Source organism: Hoplias malabaricus, unplaced genomic scaffold, assembly GCF_029633855.1.
Source record: "Hoplias malabaricus isolate fHopMal1 unplaced genomic scaffold, fHopMal1.hap1 scaffold_41, whole genome shotgun sequence".
Classification (NCBI taxonomy): domain Eukaryota; kingdom Metazoa; phylum Chordata; class Actinopteri; order Characiformes; family Erythrinidae; genus Hoplias; species Hoplias malabaricus.
Genome location: NW_027100760.1, coordinates 353,788 through 374,925, shown reverse-complemented (window position 1 = coordinate 374,925; position 21,138 = coordinate 353,788).

Here is a 21,138-nt window from a genome sequence, read left to right as displayed (position 1 = left end):
CTTTATTGGACGTATAAAAAGCTCATAAATTTAATTCCAATATATTCAACACCAATAAACCTATTGAGAGAAATTCCCAGTTAAGTTTGTCCTCATATCTCAGCTTTGGCATGAGATAGGCTGAAAATAATCACACCTTTGTGTAAGTCAGGACCTGCCTAATCAACACCGTGAGTTTGGAAGAAATCTGAGACGGTCAAAAATTGAGTCTAAAAAAACACAAAGGGGTACCCCTTAGTGTTTTTTTGGGTGAAATATGTGACCTCCTCAGATCTTCTTCAAACCCACACCATGTATCAGAGAGGTCATGACAAAGACAGTGGTGTGGTAATTGTTGCCCTACCACATCCCAAAGCTAAGATATAGGGACATGTTGTGCTGCATAAAATGTATAACTGTAAATTTCATGATGGGATTCCTACTTCCAGTGAAGCTAGGTAAACACAAGAGTAGAAGGGTGCGATCAGAAAAGCCTAGTCAGTCCAATATATCCTACATTGCATCTGTATTTTGCTTTATTGGACATATAACAAGCTCATAAATTTAATTCCAATATATTCAACACCAATAAACCTATTGAGAGAAAATCCCAGTTAAGTTTGTCCTCATATCTCAGCTTTGGGATGAGATAGGCTGAAAATATTCAAACTTTTGTGTAAGTCAGGACCTGCCTAATCAACACCATGAGTTTGGAAGAAATCTGAGACGGTCAAAAATTGAGTCTAAAAAAACACAAAGGGGTACCCCTTAGTGTTTTTTTGGGTGAAATATATGACCTCCTCAGATCTTCTTCAAACCCACACCGTGTGTCAGAGAGGTCCTGACAAAGACAGTGATGTGGTAATTGTTGCCCTACCACATCCCAAAGCTAAGATATAGGGACATGTTGTGCTGCATAAAACGTATAACTGTAAATTTCATGATGGGATTCCTACTTCCAGTGAAGCTAGGTAAACACATGAGTAGAAGGGTGCGATCAGAAAAGCCTAGTCAGTCCAATATATCCTACATTGCATCTGTATTTTGCTTTATTGGACGTATAAAAAGCTCATAAATTTAATTCCAATATATTCAACACCAATAAACCTATTGAGAGAAATTCCCAGTTAAGTTTGTCCTCATATCTCAGCTTTGGCATGAGATAGGCTGAAAATAATCACACCTTTGTGTAAGTCAGGACCTGCCTAATCAACACCGTGAGTTTGGAAGAAATCTGAGACGGTCAAAAATTGAGTCTAAAAAAACACAAAGGGGTACCCCTTAGTGTTTTTTTGGGTGAAATATGTGACCTCCTCAGATCTTCTTCAAACCCACACCATGTATCAGAGAGGTCATGACAAAAACAGTGGTGTGGTAATTGTTGCCCTACCACATCCCAAAGCTAAGATATAGGGACATGTTGTGCTGCATAAAATGTATAACTGTAAATTTCATGATGGGATTCCTACTTCCAGTGAAGCTAGGTAAACACAAGAGTAGAAGGGTGCGATCAGAAAAGCCTAGTCAGTCCAATATATCCTACATTGCATCTGTATTTTGCTTTATTGGACATATAACAAGCTCATAAATTTAATTCCAATATATTCAACACCAATAAACCTATTGAGAGAAAATCCCAGTTAAGTTTGTCCTCATATCTCAGCTTTGGGATAAGATAGGCTGAAAATAATCACACCTTTGTGTAAGTCAGGACTTGCCTAATAAACACCGTGAGTTTGGAACAAATCTGAGACGGTCAAAAATTTAGTTGGGTGAAATATGTGACCTCCTCAGATCTTCTTCAAACCCACACCGTGTGTCAGAGAGGTCCTGACAAAGACAGTGGTGTGGTAATTGTTGCCCTACCACATTCCAAAGCTAAGATATAGGGACATGTTGTGCTGCATAAAATGTATAACTGTAAATTTCATGATGGGATTCCTACTTCCAGTGAAGCTAGGTAAACACATGAGTAGAAGGGTGCGATCAGAAAAGCCTAGTCAGTCCAATATATCCTACATTGCATCTGTATTTTGCTTTATTGGACGTATAAAAAGCTCATAAATTTAATTCCAATATATTCAACACCAATAAACCTATTGAGAGAAATTCCCAGTTAAGTTTGTCCTCATATCTCAGCTTTGGCATGAGATAGGCTGAAAATAATCACACCTTTGTGTAAGTCAGGACCTGCCTAATCAACACCGTGAGTTTGGAAGAAATCTGAGACGGTCAAAAATTGAGTCTAAAAAACACAAAGGGGTACCCCTTAGTGTTTTTTTGGGTGAAATATGTGACCTCCTCAGATCTTCTTCAAACCCACACCGTGTGTCAGGGAGGTCCTGATAAAGACAGTGGTGTGGTAATTGTTGCCCTACCACATCCCAAAGCTAAGATATAGGGACATGTTTTGCTGCATAAAATGTATAACTATAAATTTCATGATGGGATTCCTACTTCCAGTGAAGCTAGGTAAACACAAGAGTAGAAGGGTGCGATCAGAAAAGCCTAGTCAGTCCAATATATCCTACATTGCATCTGTATTTTGCTTTATTGGACGTATAAAAAGCTCATAAATTTAATTCCAATATATTCAACACCAATAAACCTATTGAGAGAAAATCCCAGTTAAGTTTGTCCTCATATCTCAGCTTTGGGATGAGATAGGCTGAAAATAATCAAACTTTTGTGTAGGTCAGGACCTGCCTAATCAACACCATGAGTTTGGAAGAAATCTGAGACGGTCAAAAATTGAGTCTAAAAAAACACAAAGGGGTACCCCTTAGTGTTTTTTTGGGTGAAATATATGACCTCCTCAGATCTTCTTCAAACCCACACCGTGTGTCAGAGAGGTCCTGACAAAGACATTGGTGTGGTAATTGTTGCCCTACCACATCCCAAAGCTAAGATATAGGGACATGTTGTGCTGCATAAAATGTAGAACTGTAAATTTCATGATGGGATTCCTACTTCCAGTGAAGCTAGGTAAACACATGAGTAGAAGGGTGCGATCAGAAAAGCCTAGTCAGTCCAATATATCCTACATTGCATCTGTATTTTGCTTTATTGGACGTATAAAAAGCTCATACATTTAATTCCAATATATTCAACACCAATAAACCTATTGAGAGAAATTCCCAGTTAAGTTTGTCCTCATATCTCAGCTTTGGCATGAGATAGGCTGAAAATAATCACACCTTTGTGTAAGTCAGGACCTGCCTAATCAACACCGTGAGTTTGGAAGAAATCTGAGATGGTCAAAAATTGAGTCTAAAAAACACAAAGGGGTACCCCTTAGTGTTTTTTTGGGTGAAGTATGTGACCTCCTCAGATCTTCTTCAAACCCACACCGTGTGTCAGGGAGGTCCTGACAAAGACAGTGGTGTGGTAATTGTTGCCCTACCACATCCCAAAGCTGAGATATAGGGACATGTTTTGCTGCATAAAATGTATAACTGTAAATTTCATGATGGGATTCCTACTTCCAGTGAAGCTAGGTAAACACAAGAGTAGAAGGGTGCAATCAGAAAAGCCTAGTCAGTCCAATATATCCTACATTGCATCTGTATTTTGCTTTATTGGACATATAACAAGCTCATAAATTTAATTCCAATATATTCAACACCAATAAACCTATTGAGAGAAAATCCCAGTTAAGTTTGTCCTCATATCTCAGCTTTGGGATGAGATAGGCTGAAAATAATCAAACTTTTGTGTAAGTCAGGACCTGCCTAATCAACACCATGAGTTTGGAAGAAATCTGAGACGGTCAAAAATTGAGTCTAAAAAAACACAAAGGGGTACCCCTTAGTGTTTTTTTGGGTGAAATATATGACCTCCTCAGATCTTCTTCAAACCCACACCGTGTCAGAGAGGTCCTGACAAAGACAGTGGTGTGGTAATTGTTGCCCTACCACATCCCAAAGCTGAGATATAGGGACATGTTTTGCTGCATAAAATGTATAACTGTAAATTTCATGATGGGATTCCTACTTCCAGTGAAGCTAGGTAAACACAAGAGTAGAAGGGTGCGATCATAAAAGCCTAGTCAGTCCAATATATCCTACATTGCATCTGTATTTTGCTTTATTGGACATATAACAAGCTCATAAATTTAATTCCAATATATTCAACACCAAAATACCTATTGAGAGAAAATCCCAGTTAAGTTTGTCCTCATATCTCAGCTTTGGGATGAGATAGGCTGAAAATAATCAAACTTTTGTGTAAGTCAGGACCTGCCTAATCAACACCATGAGTTTGGAAGAAATCTGAGACGGTCAAAAATTGAGTCTAAAAAAACACAAAGGGGTACCCCTTAGTGTTTTTTTGGGTGAAATATATGACCTCCTCAGATCTTCTTCAAACCCACACCGTGTGTCAGAGAGGTCCTGACAAAGACAGTGGTGTGGTAATTGTTGCCCTACCACATCCCAAAGCTAAGATATAGGGACATGTTGTGCTGCATAAAATGTAGAACTGTAAATTTCATGATGGGATTCCTACTTCCAGTGAAGCTAGGTAAACACATGAGTAGAAGGGTGCGATCAGAAAAGCCTAGTCAGTCCAATATATCCTACATTGCATCTGTATTTTGCTTTATTGGACGTATAACAAACTCATAAATTTAATTCCAATATATTCAACACCAAAAAACCTATTGAGAGAAATTCCCAGTTAAGTTTGTCCTCATATCTCAGCTTTGGTATGAGATAGGCTGAAAATAATCACACCTTTGTGTAAGTCAGGACCTGCCTAATCAACATCGTGAGTTTGGAAGAAATCTGAGACGGTCAAAAATTGAGTCTAAAAAAACACAAAGGGGTACCCCTTAGTGTTTTTTTGGGTGAAATATATGACCTCCTCAGATCTTCTTCAAACCCACACCGTGTGTCAGAGAGGTCCTGACAAAGACAGTGATGTGGTAATTGTTGCCCTACCACATCCCAAAGCTAAGATATAGGGACATGTTGTGCTGCATAAAACGTATAACTGTAAATTTCATGATGGGATTCCTACTTCCAGTGAAGCTAGGTAAACACATGAGTAGAAGGGTGCGATCAGAAAAGCCTAGTCAGTCCAATATATCCTACATTGCATCTGTATTTTGCTTTATTGGACGTATAAAAAGCTCATAAATTTAATTCCAATATATTCAACACCAATAAACCTATTGAGAGAAATTCCCAGTTAAGTTTGTCCTCATATCTCAGCTTTGGCATGAGATAGGCTGAAAATAATCACACCTTTGTGTAAGTCAGGACCTGCCTAATCAACACCGTGAGTTTGGAAGAAATCTGAGACGGTCAAAAATTGAGTCTAAAAAAACACAAAGGGGTACCCCTTAGTGTTTTTTTGGGTGAAATATGTGACCTCCTCAGATCTTCTTCAAACCCACACCATGTATCAGAGAGGTCATGACAAAGACAGTGGTGTGGTAATTGTTGCCCTACCACATCCCAAAGCTAAGATATAGGGACATGTTGTGCTGCATAAAATGTATAACTGTAAATTTCATGATGGGATTCCTACTTCCAGTGAAGCTAGGTAAACACAAGAGTAGAAGGGTGCGATCAGAAAAGCCTAGTCAGTCCAATATATCCTACATTGCATCTGTATTTTGCTTTATTGGACATATAACAAGCTCATAAATTTAATTCCAATATATTCAACACCAATAAACCTATTGAGAGAAAATCCCAGTTAAGTTTGTCCTCATATCTCAGCTTTGGGATGAGATAGGCTGAAAATATTCAAACTTTTGTGTAAGTCAGGACCTGCCTAATCAACACCATGAGTTTGGAAGAAATCTGAGACGGTCAAAAATTGAGTCTAAAAAAACACAAAGGGGTACCCCTTAGTGTTTTTTTGGGTGAAATATATGACCTCCTCAGATCTTCTTCAAACCCACACCGTGTGTCAGAGAGGTCCTGACAAAGACAGTGATGTGGTAATTGTTGCCCTACCACATCCCAAAGCTAAGATATAGGGACATGTTGTGCTGCATAAAACGTATAACTGTAAATTTCATGATGGGATTCCTACTTCCAGTGAAGCTAGGTAAACACATGAGTAGAAGGGTGCGATCAGAAAAGCCTAGTCAGTCCAATATATCCTACATTGCATCTGTATTTTGCTTTATTGGACGTATAAAAAGCTCATAAATTTAATTCCAATATATTCAACACCAATAAACCTATTGAGAGAAATTCCCAGTTAAGTTTGTCCTCATATCTCAGCTTTGGCATGAGATAGGCTGAAAATAATCACACCTTTGTGTAAGTCAGGACCTGCCTAATCAACACCGTGAGTTTGGAAGAAATCTGAGATGGTCAAAAATTGAGTCTAAAAAAACACAAAGGGGTACCCCTTAGTGTTTTTTTGGGTGAAATATGTGACCTCCTCAGATCTTCTTCAAACCCACACCATGTATCAGAGAGGTCATGACAAAAACAGTGGTGTGGTAATTGTTGCCCTACCACATCCCAAAGCTAAGATATAGGGACATGTTGTGCTGCATAAAATGTATAACTGTAAATTTCATGATGGGATTCCTACTTCCAGTGAAGCTAGGTAAACACAAGAGTAGAAGGGTGCGATCAGAAAAGCCTAGTCAGTCCAATATATCCTACATTGCATCTGTATTTTGCTTTATTGGACATATAACAAGCTCATAAATTTAATTCCAATATATTCAACACCAATAAACCTATTGAGAGAAAATCCCAGTTAAGTTTGTCCTCATATCTCAGCTTTGGGATAAGATAGGCTGAAAATAATCACACCTTTGTGTAAGTCAGGACTTGCCTAATCAACACCGTGAGTTTGGAAGAAATCTGAGACGGTCAAAAATTTAGTTGGGTGAAATATGTGACCTCCTCAGATCTTCTTCAAACCCACACCGTGTGTCAGAGAGGTCCTGACAAAGACAGTGGTGTGGTAATTGTTGCCCTACCACATTCCAAAGCTAAGATATAGGGACATGTTGTGCTGCATAAAATGTATAACTGTAAATTTCATGATGGGATTCCTACTTCCAGTGAAGCTAGGTAAACACATGAGTAGAAGGGTGCGATCAGAAAAGCCTAGTCAGTCCAATATATCCTACATTGCATCTGTATTTTGCTTTCTTGGACGTATAAAAAGCTCATAAATTTAATTCCAATATATTCAACACCAATAAACCTATTGAGAGAAATTCCCAGTTAAGTTTGTCCTCATATCTCAGCTTTGGCATGAGATAGGCTGAAAATAATCACACCTTTGTGTAAGTCAGGACCTGCCTAATCAACACCGTGAGTTTGGAAGAAATCTGAGACGGTCAAAAATTGAGTCTAAAAAACACAAAGGGGTACCCCTTAGTGTTTTTTTGGGTGAAATATGTGACCTCCTCAGATCTTCTTCAAACCCACACCGTGTGTCAGGGAGGTCCTGATAAAGACAGTGGTGTGGTAATTGTTGCCCTACCACATCCCAAAGCTAAGATATAGGGACATGTTTTGCTGCATAAAATGTATAACTATAAATTTCATGATGGGATTCCTACTTCCAGTGAAGCTAGGTAAACACAAGAGTAGAAGGGTGCGATCAGAAAAGCCTAGTCAGTCCAATATATCCTACATTGCATCTGTATTTTGCTTTATTGGACATATAACAAGCTCATAAATTTAATTCCAATATATTCAACACCAATAAACCTATTGAGAGAAAATCCCAGTTAAGTTTGTCCTCATATCTCAGCTTTGGGATGAGATAGGCTGAAAATAATCACACCTTTGTGTAAGTCAGGACCTGCCTAATCAACACCGTGAGTTTGGAAGAAATCTGAGACGGTCAAAAATTGAGTCTAAAAAAACACAAAGGGGTACCCCTTAGTGTTTTTTTGGGTGAAATATGTGACCTCCTCAGATCTTCTTCAAACCCACACCGTGTGTCAGAGAGGTCCTGACAAAGACAGTGGTGTGGTAATTGTTGCCCTACCACATCCCAAAGCTAAGATATAGGGACATGTTGTGCTGCATAAAATGTATAACTGTAAATTTTATGATGGGATTCCTACTTCCAGTGAAGCTAGGTAAACACATGAGTAGAAGGGTGCGATCAGAAAAGCCTAGTCAGTCCAATATATCCTACATTGCATCTGTATTTTGCTTTATTGGACGTATAAAAAGCTCATAAATTTAATTCCAATATATTCAACACCAATAAACCTATTGAGAGAAATTCCCAGTTAAGTTTGTCCTCATATCTCAGCTTTGGCATGAGATAGGCTGAAAATAATCACACCTTTGTGTAAGTCAGGACCTGCCTAATCAACACTGTGAGTTTGGAAGAAATCTGAGACGGTCAAAAATTGAGTCTAAAAAACACAAAGGGGTACCCCTTAGTGTTTTTTTGGGTGAAATATGTGACCTCCTCAGATCTTCTTCAAACCCACACCGTGTGTCAGGGAGGTCCTGACAAAGACAGTGGTGTGGTAATTGTTGCCCTACCACATCCCAAAGCTGAGATATAGGGACATGTTTTGCTGCATAAAATGTATAACTGTAAATTTCATGATGGGATTCCTACTTCCAGTGAAGCTAGGTAAACACAAGAGTAGAAGGGTGCAATCAGAAAAGCCTAGTCAGTCCAATATATCCTACATTGCATCTGTATTTTGCTTTATTGGACGTATAAAAAGCTCATAAATTTAATTCCAATATATTCAACACCAATAAACCTATTGAGAGAAATTCCCAGTTAAGTTTGTCCTCATATCTCAGCTTTGGCATGAGATAGGCTGAAAATAATCACACCTTTGTGTAAGTCAGGACCTGCCTAATCAACACCGTGAGTTTGGAAGAAATCTGAGACGGTCAAAAATTGAGTCTAAAAAACACAAAGGGGTACCCCTTAGTGTTTTTTTGGGTGAAATATGTGACCTCCTCAGATCTTCTTCAAACCCACACCGTGTGTCAGGGAGGTCCTGACAAAGACAGTGGTGTGGTAATTGTTGCCCTACCACATCCCAAAGCTGAGATATAGGGACATGTTTTGCTGCATAAAATGTATAACTGTAAATTTCATGATGGGATTCCTACTTCCAGTGAAGATAGGTAAAAACAAGAGTAGAAGGGTGCGATCAGAAAAGCCTAGTCAGTCCAATATATCCTACATTGCATCTGTCTTTTGCCTTATTGGACATATAACAAGCTCATAAATTTAATTCCAATATATTCAACACCAATAAACCTATTGAGAGAAAATCCCAGTTAAGTTTGTCCTCATATCTCAGCTTTGGGATGAGATAGGCTGAAAATAATCAAACCTTTGTGTAAGTCAGGACCTGCCTAATCAACACCATGAGTTTGGAAGAAATCTGAGACGGTCAAAAATTGAGTCTAAAAAAACACAAAGGGGTACCCCTTAGTGTTTTTTTGGGTGAAATATATGACCTCCTCAGATCTTCTTCAAACCCACACCGTGTGTCAGAGAGGTCCTGACAAAGACAGTGGTGTGGTAATTGTTGCCCTACCACATCCCAAAGCTGAGATATAGGGACATGTTGTGCTGCATAAAATGTATAACTGTAAATTTCATGATGGGATTCCTACTTCCAGTGAAGCTAGGTAAACACATGAGTAGAAGGGTGCGATCAGAAAAGCCTAGTCAGTCCAATATATCCTACATTGCATCTGTATTTTGCTTTATTGGACATATAACAAGCTCATAAATTTAATTCCAATATATTCAACACCAATAAACCTATTGAGAGAAAATCCCAGTTAAGTTTGTCCTCATATCTCAGCTTTGGGATGAGATAGGCTGAAAACAATCAAACCTTTGTGTAAGTCAGGACCTGCCTAATCAACACCATGATTTTGGAAGAAATCTGAGACGGTCAAAAATTGAGTCTAAAAAACACAAAGGGGTACCCCTTAGTGTTTTTTTGGGTGAAATATGTGACCTCCTCAGATCTTCTTCAAACCCACACCGTGTGTCAGAGAGGTCCTGACAAAGACAGTGGTGTGGTAATTGTTGCCCTACCACATCCCAAAGCTAAGATATAGGGACATGTTGTGCTGCATAAAATGTATAACTGTAAATTTCATGATGGGATTCCTACTTCCAGTGAAGCTAGGTAAACACATGAGTAGAAGGGTGCGATCAGAAAAGCCTAGTCAGTCCAATATATCCTACATTGCATCTGTATTTTGCTTTATTGGACGTATTAAAAGCTCATAAATTTAATTCCAATATATTCAACACCAATAAACCTATTGAGAGAAATTCCCAGTTAAGTTTGTCCTCATATCTCAGCTTTGGCATGAGATAGGCTGAAAATAATCACACCTTTGTGTAAGTCAGGACCTGCCTAATCAACACCATGAGTTTGGAAGAAATCTGAGACGGTCAAAAATTGAGTCTAAAAAAACACAAAGGGGTACCCCTTAGTGTTTTTTTGGGTGAAATATATGACCTCCTCAGATCTTCTTCAAACCCACACCGTGTTTCAGAGAGGTCCTGACAAAGACAGTGGTGTGGTAATTGTTGCCCTACCACATCCCAAAGCTAAGATATAGGGACATGTTTTGCTGCATAAAATGTATAACTGTAAATTTCATGATGGGATTCCTACTTCCAGTGAAGCTAGGTAAACACATGAGTAGAAGGGTGCGATCAGAAAAGCCTAGTCAGTCCAATATATCCTACATTGCATCTGTATTTTGCTTTATTGGACGTATAAAAAGCTCATAAATTTAATTCCAATATATTCAACACCAATAAACCTATTGAGAGAAATTCCCAGTTAAGTTTGTCCTCATATCTCAGCTTTGGCATGAGATAGGCTGAAAATAATCACACCTTTGTGTAAGTCAGGACCTGCCTAATCAACACTGTGAGTTTGGAAGAAATCTGAGATGGTCAAAAATTGAGTCTAAAAAACACAAAGGGGTACCCCTTAGTGTTTTTTTGGGTGAAGTATGTGACCTCCTCAGATCTTCTTCAAACCCACACCGTGTGTCAGGGAGGTCCTGACAAAGACAGTGGTGTGGTAATTGTTACCCTACCACATCCCAAAGCTGAGATATAGGGACATGTTTTGCTGCATAAAATGTATAACTGTAAATTTCATGATGGGATTCCTACTTCCAGTGAAGCTAGGTAAACACAAGAGTAGAAGGGTGCGATCAGAAAAGCCTAGTCAGTCCAATATATCCTACATTGCATCTGTATTTTGCTTTATTGGACATATAACAAGCTCATAAATTTAATTCCAATATATTCAACACCAATAAACCTATTGAGAGAAAATCCCAGTTAAGTTTGTCCTCATATCTCAGCTTTGGGATGAGATAGGCTGAAAATAATCAAACCTTTGTGTAAGTCAGGACCTGCCTAATCAACACCATGAGTTTGGAAGAAATCTGAGACGGTCAAATATTGAGTCTAACAAAACACAAAGGGGTACCCCTTAGTGTTTTTTTGGGTGAAATATGTGACCTCCTCAGATCTTCTTCAAACCCACACCGTGTGTCAGAGAGGTCCTGACAAAGACAGTGGTGTGGTAATTGTTGCCCTACCACATCCCAAAGCTAAGATATAGGGACATGTTGTGCTGCATAAAATGTATAACTGTAAATTTCATGATGGGATTCCTACTTCCAGTGAAGCTAGGTAAACACATGAGTAGAAGGGTGCGATCAGAAAAGCCTAGTCAGTCCAATATATCCTACATTGCATCTGTATTTTGCTTTATTGGACGTATAAAAAGCTCATAAATTTAATTCCAATATATTCAACACCAATAAACCTATTGAGAGAAATTCCCAGTTAAGTTTGTCCTCATATCTCAGCTTTGGCATGAGATAGGCTGAAAATAATCACACCTTTGTGTAAGTCAGGACCTGCCTAATCAACACTGTGAGTTTGGAAGAAATCTGAGATGGTCAAAAATTGAGTCTAAAAAACACAAAGGGGTACCCCTTAGTGTTTTTTTGGGTGAAGTATATGACCTCCTCAGATCTTCTTCAAACCCACACCGTGTGTCAGGGAGGTCCTGACAAAGACAGTGGTGTGGTAATTGTTACCCTACCACATCCCAAAGCTGAGATATAGGGACATGTTTTGCTGCATAAAATGTATAACTGTAAATTTCATGATGGGATTCCTACTTCCAGTGAAGCTAGGTAAACACAAGAGTAGAAGGGTGCGATCAGAAAAGCCTAGTCAGTCCAATATATCCTACATTGCATCTGTATTTTGCTTTATTGGACATATAACAAGCTCATAAATTTAATTCCAATATATTCAACACCAATAAACCTATTGAGAGAAAATCCCAGTTAAGTTTGTCCTCATATCTCAGCTTTGGGATGAGATAGGCTGAAAACAATCAAACCTTTGTGTAAGTCAGGACCTGCCTAATCAACACCATGATTTTGGAAGAAATCTGAGACGGTCAAAAATTGAGTCTAAAAAACACAAAGGGGTACCCCTTAGTGTTTTTTTGGGTGAAATATGTGACCTCCTCAGATCTTCTTCAAACCCACACCGTGTGTCAGAGAGGTCCTGACAAAGACAGTGGTGTGGTAATTGTTGCCCTACCACATCCCAAAGCTAAGATATAGGGACATGTTGTGCTGCATAAAATGTATAACTGTAAATTTCATGATGGGATTCCTACTTCCAGTGAAGCTAGGTAAACACAAGAGTAGAAGGGTGCGATCAGAAAAGCCTAGTCAGTCCAATATATCCTACATTGCATCTGTATTTTGCTTTATTGGACGTATAAAAAGCTCATAAATTTAATTCCAATATATTCAACACCAATAAACCTATTGAGAGAAAATCCCAGTTAAGTTTGTCCTCATATCTCAGCTTTGGCATGAGATAGGCTGAAAATAATCACACCTTTGTGTAAGTCAGGACCTGCCTAATCAACACTGTGAGTTTGGAAGAAATCTGAGATGGTCAAAAATTGAGTCTAAAAAACACAAAGGGGTACCCCTTAGTGTTTTTTTGGGTGAAGTATGTGACCTCCTCAGATCTTCTTCAAACCCACACCGTGTGTCAGGGAGGTCCTGACAAAGACAGTGGTGTGGTAATTGTTACCCTACCACATCCCAAAGCTGAGATATAGGGACATGTTTTGCTGCATAAAATGTATAACTGTAAATTTCATGATGGGATTCCTACTTCCAGTGAAGCTAGGTAAACACAAGAGTAGAAGGGTGCGATCAGAAAAGCCTAGTCAGTCCAATATATCCTACATTGCATCTGTATTTTGCTTTATTGGACATATAACAAGCTCATAAATTTAATTCCAATATATTCAACACCAATAAACCTATTGAGAGAAAATCCCAGTTAAGTTTGTCCTCATATCTCAGCTTTGGGATGAGATAGGCTGAAAATAATCAAACCTTTGTGTAAGTCAGGACCTGCCTAATCAACACCATGAGTTTGGAAGAAATCTGAGATGGTCAAATATTGAGTCTAACAAAACACAAAGGGGTACCCCTTAGTGTTTTTTTGGGTGAAATATATGACCTCCTCAGATCTTCTTCAAACCCACACCGTGTGTCAGAGAGGTCCTGACAAAGACAGTGGTGTGGTAATTGTTGCCCTACCACATCCCAAAGCTAAGATATAGGGACATGTTGTGCTGCATAAAATGTATAACTGTAAATTTCATGATGGGATTCCTACTTCCAGTGAAGCTAGGTAAACACATGAGTAGAAGGGTGCGATCAGAAAAGCCTAGTCAGTCCAATATATCCTACATTGCATCTGTATTTTGCTTTATTGGACGTATAAAAAGCTCATAAATTTAATTCCAATATATTCAACACCAATAAACCTATTGAGAGAAATTCCCAGTTAAGTTTGTCCTCATATCTCAGCTTTGGCATGAGATAGGCTGAAAATAATCACACCTTTGTGTAAGTCAGGACCTGCCTAATCAACACTGTGAGTTTGGAAGAAATCTGAGATGGTCAAAAATTGAGTCTAAAAAACACAAAGGGGTACCCCTTAGTGTTTTTTTGGGTGAAGTATATGACCTCCTCAGATCTTCTTCAAACCCACACCGTGTGTCAGGGAGGTCCTGACAAAGACAGTGGTGTGGTAATTGTTACCCTACCACATCCCAAAGCTGAGATATAGGGACATGTTTTGCTGCATAAAATGTATAACTGTAAATTTCATGATGGGATTCCTACTTCCAGTGAAGCTAGGTAAACACAAGAGTAGAAGGGTGCGATCAGAAAAGCCTAGTCAGTCCAATATATCCTACATTGCATCTGTATTTTGCTTTATTGGACATATAACAAGCTCATAAATTTAATTCCAATATATTCAACACCAATAAACCTATTGAGAGAAAATCCCAGTTAAGTTTGTCCTCATATCTCAGCTTTGGGATGAGATAGGCTGAAAACAATCAAACCTTTGTGTAAGTCAGGACCTGCCTAATCAACACCATGATTTTGGAAGAAATCTGAGACGGTCAAAAATTGAGTCTAAAAAACACAAAGGGGTACCCCTTAGTGTTTTTTTGGGTGAAATATGTGACCTCCTCAGATCTTCTTCAAACCCACACCGTGTGTCAGAGAGGTCCTGACAAAGACAGTGGTGTGGTAATTGTTGCCCTACCACATCCCAAAGCTAAGATATAGGGACATGTTGTGCTGCATAAAATGTATAACTGTAAATTTCATGATGGGATTCCTACTTCCAGTGAAGCTAGGTAAACACATGAGTAGAAGGGTGCGATCAGAAAAGCCTAGTCAGTCCAATATATCCTACATTGCATCTGTATTTTGCTTTATTGGACGTATTAAAAGCTCATAAATTTAATTCCAATATATTCAACACCAATAAACCTATTGAGAGAAATTCCCAGTTAAGTTTGTCCTCATATCTCAGCTTTGGCATGAGATAGGCTGAAAATAATCACACCTTTGTGTAAGTCAGGACCTGCCTAATCAACACCATGAGTTTGGAAGAAATCTGAGACGGTCAAAAATTGAGTCTAAAAAAACACAAAGGGGTACCCCTTAGTGTTTTTTTGGGTGAAATATATGACCTCCTCAGATCTTCTTCAAACCCACACCGTGTTTCAGAGAGGTCCTGACAAAGACAGTGGTGTGGTAATTGTTGCCCTACCACATCCCAAAGCTAAGATATAGGGACATGTTTTGCTGCATAAAATGTATAACTGTAAATTTCATGATGGGATTCCTACTTCCAGTGAAGCTAGGTAAACACATGAGTAGAAGGGTGCGATCAGAAAAGCCTAGTCAGTCCAATATATCCTACATTGCATCTGTATTTTGCTTTATTGGACGTATAAAAAGCTCATAAATTTAATTCCAATATATTCAACACCAATAAACCTATTGAGAGAAATTCCCAGTTAAGTTTGTCCTCATATCTCAGCTTTGGCATGAGATAGGCTGAAAATAATCACACCTTTGTGTAAGTCAGGACCTGCCTAATCAACACTGTGAGTTTGGAAGAAATCTGAGATGGTCAAAAATTGAGTCTAAAAAACACAAAGGGGTACCCCTTAGTGTTTTTTTGGGTGAAGTATGTGACCTCCTCAGATCTTCTTCAAACCCACACCGTGTGTCAGGGAGGTCCTGACAAAGACAGTGGTGTGGTAATTGTTACCCTACCACATCCCAAAGCTGAGATATAGGGACATGTTTTGCTGCATAAAATGTATAACTGTAAATTTCATGATGGGATTCCTACTTCCAGTGAAGCTAGGTAAACACAAGAGTAGAAGGGTGCGATCAGAAAAGCCTAGTCAGTCCAATATATCCTACATTGCATCTGTATTTTGCTTTATTGGACATATAACAAGCTCATAAATTTAATTCCAATATATTCAACACCAATAAACCTATTGAGAGAAAATCCCAGTTAAGTTTGTCCTCATATCTCAGCTTTGGGATGAGATAGGCTGAAAATAATCAAACCTTTGTGTAAGTCAGGACCTGCCTAATCAACACCATGAGTTTGGAAGAAATCTGAGACGGTCAAATATTGAGTCTAACAAAACACAAAGGGGTACCCCTTAGTGTTTTTTTGGGTGAAATATGTGACCTCCTCAGATCTTCTTCAAACCCACACCGTGTGTCAGGGAGGTCCTGACAAAGACAGTGGTGTGGTAATTGTTGCCCTACCACATCCCAAAGCTGAGATATAGGGACATGTTTTGCTGCATAAAATGTATAACTGTAAATTTCATGATGGGATTCCTACTTCCAGTGAAGATAGGTAAACACAAGAGTAGAAGGGTGCGATCAGAAAAGCCTAGTCAGTCCAATATATCCTACATTGCATCTGTCTTTTGCCTTATTGGACATATAACAAGCTCATAAATTTAATTCCAATATATTCAACACCAATAAACCTATTGAGAGAAATTCCCAGTTAAGTTTGTCCTCATATCTCAGCTTTGGCATGAGATAGGCTGAAAATAATCACACCTTTGTGTAAGTCAGGACCTGCCTAATCAACACCATGAGTTTGGAAGAAATCTGAGACGGTCAAAAATTGAGTCTAAAAAAACACAAAGGGGTACCCCTTAGTGTTTTTTTGGGTGAAATATATGACCTCCTCAGATCTTCTTCAAACCCACACCGTGTGTCAGAGAGGTCCTGACAAAGACAGTGGTGTGGTAATTGTTGCCCTACCACATCCCAAAGCTAAGATATAGGGACATGTTGTGCTGCATAAAATGTATAACTGTAAATTTCATGATGGGATTCCTACTTCCAGTGAAGCTAGGTAAACACATGAGTAGAAGGGTGCGATCAGAAAAGCCTAGTCAGTCCAATATATCCTACATTGCATCTGTATTTTGCTTTATTGGACGTATAAAAAGCTCATAAATTTAATTCCAATATATTCAACACCAATAAACCTATTGAGAGAAATTCCCAGTTAAGTTTGTCCTCATATCTCAGCTTTGGCATGAGATAGGCTGAAAATAATCACACCTTTGTGTAAGTCAGGACCTGCCTAATCAACACTGTGAGTTTGGAAGAAATCTGAGATGGTCAAAAATTGAGTCTAAAAAACACAAAGGGGTACCCCTTAGTGTTTTTTTGGGTGAAGTATATGACCTCCTCAGATCTTCTTCAAACCCACACCGTGTGTCAGGGAGGTCCTGACAAAGCCAGTGGTGTGGTAATTGTTACCCTACCACATCCCAAAGCTGAGATATAGGGACATGTTTTGCTGCATAAAATGTATAACTGTAAATTTCATGATGGGATTCCTACTTCCAGTGAAGCTAGGTAAACACAAGAGTAGAAGGGTGCGATCAGAAAAGCCTAGTCAGTCCAATATATCCTACATTGCATCTGTATTTTGCTTTATTGGACATATAACAAGCTCATAAATTTAATTCCAATATATTCAACACCAATAAACCTATTGAGAGAAAATCCCAGTTAAGTTTGTCCTCATATCTCAGCTTTGGGATGAGATAGGCTGAAAACAATCAAACCTTTGTGTAAGTCAGGACCTGCCTAATCAACACCATGATTTTGGAAGAAATCTGAGACGGTCAAAAATTGAGTCTAAAAAACACAAAGGGGTACCCCTTAGTGTTTTTTTGGGTGAAATATGTGACCTCCTCAGATCTTCTTCAAACCCACACCGTGTGTCAGAGAGGTCCTGACAAAGACAGTGGTGTGGTAATTGTTGCCCTACCACATCCCAAAGCTAAGATATAGGGACATGTTGTGCTGCATAAAATGTATAACTGTAAATTTCATGATGGGATTCCTACTTCCAGTGAAGCTAGGTAAACACATGAGTAGAAGGGTGCGATCAGAAAAGCCTAGTCAGTCCAATATATCCTACATTGCATCTGTATTTTGCTTTATTGGACGTATTAAAAGCTCATAAATTTAATTCCAATATATTCAACACCAATAAACCTATTGAGAGAAATTCCCAGTTAAGTTTGTCCTCATATCTCAGCTTTGGCATGAGATAGGCTGAAAATAATCACACCTTTGTGTAAGTCAGGACCTGCCTAATCAACACCATGAGTTTGGAAGAAATCTGAGACGGTCAAAAATTGAGTCTAAAAAAACACAAAGGGGTACCCCTTAGTGTTTTTTTGGGTGAAATATATGACCTCCTCAGATCTTCTTCAAACCCACACCGTGTTTCAGAGAGGTCCTGACAAAGACAGTGGTGTGGTAATTGTTGCCCTACCACATCCCAAAGCTAAGATATAGGGACATGTTTTGCTGCATAAAATGTATAACTGTAAATTTCATGATGGGATTCCTACTTCCAGTGAAGCTAGGTAAACACATGAGTAGAAGGGTGCGATCAGAAAAGCCTAGTCAGTCCAATATATCCTACATTGCATCTGTATTTTGCTTTATTGGACGTATAAAAAGCTCATAAATTTAATTCCAATATATTCAACACCAATAAACCTATTGAGAGAAATTCCCAGTTAAGTTTGTCCTCATATCTCAGCTTTGGCATGAGATAGGCTGAAAATAATCACACCTTTGTGTAAGTCAGGACCTGCCTAATCAACACTGTGAGTTTGGAAGAAATCTGAGATGGTCAAAAATTGAGTCTAAAAAACACAAAGGGGTACCCCTTAGTGTTTTTTTGGGTGAAGTATGTGACCTCCTCAGATCTTCTTCAAACCCACACCGTGTGTCAGGGAGGTCCTGACAAAGACAGTGGTGTGGTAATTGTTACCCTACCACATCCCAAAGCTGAGATATAGGGACATGTTTTGCTGCATAAAATGTATAACTGTAAATTTCATGATGGGATTCCTACTTCCAGTGAAGCTAGGTAAACACAAGAGTAGAAGGGTGCGATCAGAAAAGCCTAGTCAGTCCAATATATCCTACATTGCATCTGTATTTTGCTTTATTGGACATATAACAAGCTCATAAATTTAATTCCAATATATTCAACACCAATAAACCTATTGAGAGAAAATCCCAGTTAAGTTTGTCCTCATATCTCAGCTTTGGGATGAGATAGGCTGAAAATAATCAAACCTTTGTGTAAGTCAGGACCTGCCTAATCAACACCATGAGTTTGGAAGAAATCTGAGACGGTCAAATATTGAGTCTAACAAAACACAAAGGGGTACCCCTTAGTGTTTTTTTGGGTGAAATATGTGACCTCCTCAGATCTTCTTCAAACCCACACCGTGTGTCAGAGAGGTCCTGACAAAGACAGTGGTGTGGTAATTGTTGCCCTACCACATCCCAAAGCTAAGATATAGGGACATGTTGTGCTGCATAAAATGTATAACTGTAAATTTCATGATGGGATTCCTACTTCCAGTGAAGCTAGGTAAACACATGAGTAGAAGGGTGCGATCAGAAAAGCCTAGTCAGTCCAATATATCCTACATTGCATCTGTATTTTGCTTTATTGGACGTATAAAAAGCTCATAAATTTAATTCCAATATATTCAACACCAATAAACCTATTGAGAGAAAATCCCAGTTAAGTTTGTCCTCATATCTCAGCTTTGGCATGAGATAGGCTGAAAATAATCAAACCTTTGTGTAAGTCAGGACCTGCCTAATCAACACCATGAGTTTGGAAGAAATCTGAGACGGTCAAAAATTGAGTCTAAAAAAACACAAAGGGGTTCCCCTTAGTGTTTTTTTGGGTGAAATATATGACCTCCTCAGATCTTCTTCAAACCCACACCGTGTGTTAGGGAGGTCCTGACAAAGACAGTGGTGTGGTAATTGTTGCCCTACCACATCCCAAAGCTGAGATATAGGGACATGTTTTGCTGCATAAAATGTATAACTGTAAATTTCATGATGGGATTCCTACTTCCAGTGAAGCTAGGTAAACACATGAGTAGAAGGGTGCGATCAGAAAAGCCTAGTCAGTCCAATATATCCTACATTGCATCTGTATTTTGCTTTATTGGACGTATTAAAAGCTCATAAATTTAATTCCAATATATTCAACACCAATAAACCTATTGAGAGAATTTCCCAGTTAAGTTTGTCCTCATATCTCAGCTTTGGCATGAGATAGGCTGAAAATAATCACACCTTTGTGTAAGTCAGGACCTGCCTAATCAACACCATGAGTTTGGAAGAAATCTGAGACGGTCAAAAATTGAGTCTAAAAAAACACAAAGGGGTACCCCTTAGTGTTTTTTTGGGTGAAATATATGACCTCCTCAGATCTTCTTCAAACCCACACCGTGTTTCAGAGAGGTCCTGACAAAGACAGTGGTGTGGTAATTGTTGCCCTACCACATCCCAAAGCTAAGATATAGGGACATGTTTTGCTGCATAAAATGTATAACTGTAAATTTCATGATGGGATTCCTACTTCCAGTGAAGCTAGGTAAACACATGAGTAGAAGGGTGCGATCAGAAAAGCCTAGTCAGTCCAATATATCCTACATTGCATCTGTATTTTGCTTTATTGGACGTATAAAAAGCTCATAAATTTAATTCCAATATATTCAACACCAATAAACCTATTGAGAGAAATTCCCAGTTAAGTTTGTCCTCATATCTCAGCTTTGGCATGAGATAGGCTGAAAATAATCACACCTTTGTGTAAGTCAGGACCTGCCTAATCAACACTGTGAGTTTGGAAGAAATCTGAGATGGTCAAAAATTGAGTCTAAAAAACACAAAGGGGTACCCCTTAGTGTTTTTTTGGGTGAAGTATGTGACCTCCTCAGATCTTCTTCAAACCCACACCGTGTGTCAGGGAGGTCCTGACAAAGACAGTGGTGTGGTAATTGTTACCCTACCACATCCCAAAGCTGAGATATAGGGACATGTTTTGCTGCATAAAATGTATAACTGTAAATTTCATGATGGGATTCCTACTTCCAGTGAAGCTAGGTAAACACAAGAGTAGAAGGGTGCGATCAGAAAAGCCTAGTCAGTCCAATATATCCTACATTGCATCTGTATTTTGCTTTATTGGACATATAACAAGCTCATAAATTTAATTCCAATATATTCAACACCAATAAACCTATTGAGAGAAAATCCCAGTTAAGTTTGTCCTCATATCTCAGCTTTGGGATGAGATAGGCTGAAAATAATCAAACCTTTGTGTAAGTCAGGACCTGCCTAATCAACACCATGAGTTTGGAAGAAATCTGAGACGGTC